The sequence below is a fragment of the Meleagris gallopavo genome, chromosome 10 (assembly GCF_000146605.3).
Source record: "Meleagris gallopavo isolate NT-WF06-2002-E0010 breed Aviagen turkey brand Nicholas breeding stock chromosome 10, Turkey_5.1, whole genome shotgun sequence".
Taxonomy (NCBI): Eukaryota; Metazoa; Chordata; class Aves; order Galliformes; family Phasianidae; genus Meleagris; species Meleagris gallopavo.
In genome coordinates, this window is record NC_015020.2 from 10,977,704 (window position 1) to 10,985,741 (window position 8,038).

The window sequence follows — 8,038 nt, forward strand, 5'->3', positions numbered from 1 at the left end:
ATATATATATATATATATATATATATATATACGCATTTGAAATCATTTCAGCTCTCAGTTGTTACTGCTTTTACTAACACAAAAAGCTGTATGATTTTGTGCTAAGATTCACTTAAAAGCCAGCCTGAAGTTTTGGAATTAGCAGTTTCTACGTTGGGACAATACAGGCTTTGGGAATGTGGAATGTCGTTCCAGTGGCTCAAAAGCTCTGCCGTAAACAGGAGGACACCGTCGGTAAAGCAATGCTGCTTTTTCGGGGCATGGTCAGAGAACTTAATTTATTATCCTTTCTAAAGCACTCAGAGCCTCAGTGGAGACCAAAGGATGCCATGCTGGGGCTAGGATAAGAACTTCTAAAAATGTGAAATTTTTGTTAATTTGAAAAATCTTTTTAATTCTGATTTTTCAAATCAAATATATCCTTTTTCCTTTAATAGCAAAGGGCAGTATCTGGTGATAGATGCAGCCTGTGTTATAATTTCAGTTTATTCCCAATTGTAAAATTCAGTAAGGTTTGGGGAGAGATAAGAAATAAGAGAAGGGGTAGGAGAGCAAAAAGGGGAGAAGTTCCTCTGACACTGTGTGTGTTTCTAGGATTGACTTGCCACAGAGCAAGCTGCACTCGCTTCTATGGCTAACAGCAACACTTGTGGTTCTGCACAGCAGCAATCTAAGCGCGAGTTGCTCGGGTTTTATGGCTGAGAACTCTCTCCTCCCATTTACTGTGGTGCCGCAGAGCTGCACGTAAATAAAACCTGTCATTAGCGAGTTAATGAGAACAACTAGGAAAAGAGTACTATAGAAAGCACAGTAAAAATTTCAGCAGTGGGTTTTATTGTATTTTATAGGCACTGTTGGTTTGACTCTAGGTGGGTTGCAGGACGCGGTTACTGACCGACCATCTGAGATCCAGAGCGACTCGTGGCTGCAGCTCTTGCTGAAGATGCTCTGGGGTGTCAGAGCCGGCTGTCACTCAGGCTGGGTTGTCATGTGACTGCCTGTCTGTGCCTGCTGTACAGGTGAGAGGATGTTCTGCACAGCAAGTGTAGACAGGCAGACACATGACAACTCCGTCCAGCCAGTCCCTTGGAGCCATCACCGCTGGTGGGGATCGCTTTGTACCCATCCGCTTTGGGGGACTTTGTTGGGGGGAGCACACATAACAGAATTAAACTTTAAAGCATTGCGAGCTGTAGGACAAGAACGTAATTTGATTTTATTCAGAAAATAAGCATTTCAGTACATCAGTTGGCATTGTGCTGACATGGATCAGAGATACGAATTCAACACATGGAACAGTACTTTAAAAAAAAAAAAAGAATTGAAACCGTAATTACCGTAATTTATTTTATATGCAACTCATACAGGAGTCTGCCTGCATATTGCACTCACACGTGGTAACATAACCAGATGGTTTGACTCTTCTTGGAAGCACAGAAATACTGAAGTTCAAGATAAAGGATATGTTTACACAGTACATATTTTCTAGGAGCAGATAAGTACAATAATCTTGCATGTTAAAAATAAATAAAAATCTTCCTGTACAAATGGAGACAACAACTTGCACATTAACCCAGTTAAGGGGGATGTGCTGGAAAGAAAACCAGTTGCATTTTAGATGAATTATGGCAATATGTGTGAGCTATCCCGTTACCACGATCATATCTCTTTACTATTTTGCTTTGCATATTATTTCAATTTAGCTTTCTCTCAAAATCCATAATTTGTTAGAAAACAAATTTGTTGAGCTTCAGTCAGTTTTTCAGATCAATACTAAAAAAAAAAGCAAGTAACATCATCTACATCACAAGATGTGCTGCTTCACTATATATAAAATAGACACAGTGAATGTAATCCAATTTTTCAATGACGTTTATGCCATCGTTGAGGTGTTGTTTCAAAAAGTATAAACACATGGACACATAAAAGAGGTAGGAGGTAAATAGTTGTATCACTTTTTTTATACAGATGGAATAATTCTGTTTTGTAATGATGTTCTTATATCCCTATTGCTCACTAGTGCCTCCATAGGTAAGCAGGAAGCCTTCAAACCAACGCTAAGAATATCCCATACAGAAGAGGAGCACTGAAGCTCTGGACTGAGAGCTGATTGTAAAAGGAATGCATTTACCAAAGGGCTGATGGTGTGGATAGTCCAATAATAAATTATTAGATGGTAATTGTGGTGTTTTAGCAGTAATAATTATTTTGACTTAAAATTAAAGACAAGCTAATATACATGTTGAATAATACAAATTAAGGACCTAGATTATGTAAAATATATCCATTTTCCTCAAAACTAGCAAAGTGAAGTAATGTATCTTAAAAACATAATCAAACATAAAGCATGACTAGCTAATTTAGACATCATAAATTAATTCCAAGGCATTAAATATGCTCCCTTTAGTTTTATAATACGCTTGCTTAAAATTTTACTTAGAACTCCAGAAATAAGACTGGGCTCTAACATGGCACGGCACGGCTTCCTGCCCACCTGACAATTCTAATGCAAAAAATGACAAATAAAAAGTACTTTTAAAGCACATATAACAAACTGCTTGTTTTATATATGATGTCTGAATTGAGTTGTCAAATAAATCAGTGGTTTGGGAGAAAATTAGGTCTCAGTTTTTGTGCTGTGGATTTTTGGAAGAGTTGTACGGTAATCATTGGCAAACAATAGTTAAAAAAAAAAGAACTGGAAAAACAAAAACATGCATTGTAATTAATAGGTTTCCTATTTATCAGGGAATTTGTGAGTAGGAGTTATAAATGAAAGGCCGTGCCGTCTTTCGAATAACTGTGCATGAGGAGAATTCATCAAGCAATCAGCAAACGGCTGTACTTGTTGTAACTGGGGCACATTCATTTTGCCTTCAGAGAATTGGGACTGCTCATGGTACTGCTCTGCCTCCACTTGATTCTTATTGAAAAGCAGATATTCTTTAAAAGTTGGATTCTAGTTGGTTTGATAAAAGGGCTAAATGTCTGTGTGTGCTCTGTCTGGTTCATTCATTAGGTCAGGAAAGAGCTTAAGAGTATTTTAGAGTACTCATAACAAAATCCTCTGATTTCCAGTGTTATTTTTACAGGAACCTATAGGAAGGATTTGGCTTTAAATGTGGGTAGTTTGGAAATCAAATTGAGAATTATGTTCTGTCCAGCTGTGATCAGGGAAGGCTGTTATTTTTAGATACTGTTTTGCAGTGCAGCATAAAATGCAGCACAGAAGCACAATAGCATTGTTCAGGAAAGTTTCGTTCTGAGCTCTACAGTTTCCTGTCCTTTTCTAGGTTTAACCTGATCCTTAACATTATTTTAATTAGATTTTGTTAAAATAAAGTGCAGTTTGGGAAGGAAAGCCTTCTGCAAGTAAAAGTTAACTTACGTCCTTGATAAGAACTAAATAAATAATAATGAAAAAGAAGAAGGAAAAAAAAACAACCCTACCCAGCCTAAGATTTACGTTTTTCCATTTTCCAGCCTGCTCAGCATCCTTTGATGTAAAGGTAATCATCACGTAACTCTCTGTTGAGGAGTTCAGAACTGTTTGCCAGTATTTCACTCTTTGGGCCATCCCGTTTTGCACCCAGCGATGGCACCTGGGTGGTCTGAGCAGTGCCTGTGGACACGCAGTGATGGTGCAGGGAGGGGGGCAAGGAGCGTGGGGAGCAGAGCAGCGTCCTTCTGCTCATGCAGCCGTGTTACACAGTGCTGCTAACTGTAGTGCAGAAGGCAGCGTGCGACTTAAAGACAGGGCTGAAAAATGTCAAATGCCATTTGTTAAAGTGATTTTTTGCCCTGGATGCTCGCTTGCTCTGTAATTTTGTAGGGCTCAGTGGCTTCCAGCTCTCCTTTTTTTTTTCCTACTTAAAAAAAAAAATTATACCTATAGAAAAAGTTCGGAATATTTTTCCTCTTCCCTATTTAATTTTTTTTTGGTTGTACTAAAAGATAAAGACAAAAGTTCATTATATTGAAACCCTGACCTCTTCAACTGCCCACATTTGCTTTTCTTAGTTTTGAGCATTGTATGATAACGTGAGCTGTATCCTTTAACTCTACTACAGATTTAAGCTTTGGTATCCATCTGGTTGCACACAGATCTCTGTGATTAATTACGTATTGAAACTTGCTTTATATATATTTAGTCTTTGTAAATAGTAATGATTTCTTCTGCTCGTGAAAAAAATGTATACGGTTGCCTTGTTTATTGTCATGCCTATTTAAAACCTCTATTTTCTAACTTTGGAAGTCTTTTCTGATTATAATCAGCTAGAACTTTTCCTAGCTAAAACAGAGCTGTTTGAAGAACCAGAGAATCACTTAATTCACTTTGGAAATGTTTTGATTGCTGAGTCGAAGTAGATATACTTCCTTATTCATTGCTAACAATACAGGCTTTCTTCCCGTATCGGCTGCTTTGTGCACAGCCCCCCCTTCCTAAGCCCCAAGCCAAGGGGCCTCCTCGCTCTCAGCCCTGCAGGCTAAAAATGTAACTTTGAACAGTCATGGGTGTATGGGAGGGGAATCACTTCCTAAATCCAGAAAGGCCATTTAAAATAAAGATTAATGCAAATAGCGGACTTAGAGATAAGAGAAATAACTCGTTCTGTATGTATTCATGCTCTTTGCTTATTTAGCCAACAATCATGTGAGCCACCTCTAACAGCTATCTCTAACGGGGTTTCGCACACGGCCTGTTAACACTACTTTCTTAATTTCTAGATCAGAATTCTCAAACAAGCAAACAAAAAGTAAAAGTGGATATGCAAATAAGCAATATACAAAAACATACTTGCGAGCGATTGCGTTTTCCCTGGAAGTGTAACAGAGCAAGTTTCTTAATGCAATTTGAAAGCCATTTTTTCTACCGCTATGACAAAAAGTCATAAAACTTATCAGATTTTTTTTATGCCTAAAACAGCAATCAAGCTTAAAGATTGAGAAATATTAATGCAAGCCTGAATCTCATTCCATTCCTTTAATTTGTGCCTATCTCTTCAGCTTTGCTATTAATGACCGCATTTATCTTGCTTGTAATTTCACTTTAAAGTAGAACGAGGGTAAAAATTCCTTCGGACTACAATGGATTAAAGCCCACTAATTTAACACTGAAGATAATCATTAGTGAAATAAGGGAAGAGAGGGTGGGCAACCTGGAAGTACATCTACAATTAAAAGAAGTAATCATTCTTTAAGTCAAAATGCATAAGCTTTTTTGGGAGGGTAAGGGAAATGACAGTGCTAGTTGTCGCTTTGCAGGCTGTAAGACAAGCAATATAGGCACAGTCACACTAATGCTACATGGCCGCGTTCCCAATAGGACTTCAGTTGATTATTGAAGGAGCAATGAGAAAGGTAATAATAATATACATATTTTTTAAAATTGTACAGCATCAAGGCTGTCTGGAATATAACACGCATTCTGCATAATTGCCTGCTTATTATACTAATGGCTGCATATTTCTGCTAATTCTTTTTATAGTACAGCTATTGCAAGCCTTCCTGGCCATAACGAGCACCATATAGGTGGGATTTTTTTTTCTGGTTGCAGTAGTTTGTTACTAGTGTTAACTTTAGGGGAGCTGACTCTGGAGTTCAGCTGGTATCAGATTGCAGCCCAGACTTTTTGTATTATTCTGTCCGTGGGGATTTCATTCAGCCTGAGGGTTTTTTTCCCCTACCAGGACAGCTGGAAATTCACCAAAGCAAACTTCTGCATTCGTTTACAAATTCCATTTCTATCAGTGGGATTTAGGACAAAGTAACTTATCATTTTGTTAGAAGATGTTAGAATGTTAGAAGAAATATCAGCAAAGCAAGCTATACATCAGCGGCAACAATCAATCGGTGTTGGTCACTTATAAGCAATAGCCAGGCAGGTATGGGGTGGAAAGCTGTTTGTTCTGTTTTATTTATTGATTGATTTGGATTACTTTTCCCCATTACATCCTACACTTTCAGAGGTAATTTTTCCTGAACAATCAAATATTTTGTATGCTACATGGCAGAAGCCAAGCACGGAGTAGTCATACATTCCCTATGGCAACCCTCCCATTTCTCATTAGTACATAGAGCATAGGTTACTTGCAAAGAAGTTTCAGTTGCATAGAAAATCAAAGTACAGTTCTCCCCACAGCGATATAATATGTTTTACAATAATTTAAAATAATATTCATGCATTCATTTATATTACTTTATTATGTTAAGAGAAAGTATTTTCTTAAAATTGATCTTCAGATCAATAGTTCATAACAAGAGCTATTCGGAATACATATTTCTAGCAAGCCACTTCTGCATTAAAAGAAAACGATATACTCCTTAGATATTTATACTGATTGCTACAAGTAAAAAATATTAAATTTACCTTTTTAGTTTGTGGGCAAAAATAAACTTTATTTTAAATTAAAAAAAAAAAAGGAAATGACCAACTTCAACTATGCTCTTGTACACTTCTCTAAGCAGTACACGTCTAGGTAGTATACCTCTCTCATTTCTTGCATAAGTTTTAGTAAATCATCAGAGCTCCATCTTTCTTGCAGTGATGACTGGAGGAAGGGGGGGGGAGTCACCTAGGTTTGCCAGGTCATAGGCCAGGTGTTCTTCCAAAGTAGGCCTTACCAGAATGTCTTCCCCGCATTATTCTGCAGTCCTCCTTTTTCACAGTGTCCCTTAGCGTTTCTTATTCCCTATTGTGCAAAACCTGTGAAGAAAAATACTGTATATGAGATCTGAAAGGAGCAATAACTGTCTTCTCCTTGGCAAGAGCAACTGGCGTCCCCAATAGTCCATGTCGCTGCTTTCCCTTGCCCAGTCTAACCAATGTGCAGACTACTGTACAACAGCATTGTCCTGAACAGGTAGTCTGAACACTGGGGCGACGGAGCAGGATCTCCGGACGCTTCTATTTATTTATTTTAAATCCTCTTTTAGTCTTTGGGAAAAACTGCCTTCCTGCATCACGGGTTGTGCTCGGCTCTCCCTCACACTCTGCAGCACTCACTGAAACACACTGAAGTGCTGTGATTTCCAGTCTTGACGTGGCACATTTGCAGCAGACTGGGGATCTGGCAATGAATTTAGGACCAGGAAAAGGGGGAGGGCTGGGCCTGAGAGTCCATATATGGGATGATGTCACCCTAGGGAGGTTTGGGTATGCACTGTGCCGCTGGTGAGACCGCTAGAATTGCCTGCTCTCAGACATGGGTCTGTGTATAAAATGGTACCAGATGTTTTAGTGTAATGTTAAGCAGTCATTTCATCTTTAGGCCAGATTTTTTTCTTCAACCGGGCAGGAAGTGGGCCCCAGTATGGAAAAGCTGTAAAAAGTCAAGATGTACAGTTCTGCTGCAGCCAACGGAGAGCGAGTTAATGTAGGCAGAATTTGCTGTTTTCTGCAGGCTGAAAAACTGAATTTATAAAAAGAATTCAGCTTGAGAATCTACTGCAATAAGCCAATGCTTATTTTGTTTCTTTTTAATGCCTCCAGTTGCGCTTTTATATTTTGGCATTTCAGACCAAGAAAAGGGCAAATAGGTTCATTTTTTTCTTGGAACTGTCAGCGGCATGCAGGCTGCCGAGACTTGAACAGTAATTAGAGTTACTTCCTGAAAGTGAAGCCCCCATGAAAAGTCTGGAGAAATGTTCTTTGTCATAGCCTCTACATGAGTAATTAGTTCCACATGTGGCCTTCCTATTTCCCTTCAGCTATTTTGGCTGGCTGGCTGAATACTTTGCTATAGCTCAAGACTTAAAGAAGCTTTAAAGTTTTCTTTTCAAGCATCCACTGTGAAAATAGCTATTTCTGGTGTCATAATAAATTGCTTCTGGTAGATCAGTGCTATTAGGCCTGGCATTGTTTTTCACTGGTAACCCTGCTGGTCCCATTTTTCTTTTAATGGTGCTTGGTGGAATTATCCTGCTAAATTTTATCTTTGATGTTTACCAGATCTATTGAATTTTGCCAAGTATGACTTTACCGTAGATTTTGAGATACTCTCCCCACAGGCATCTATCCTTTCTCTCCTGTAGATTT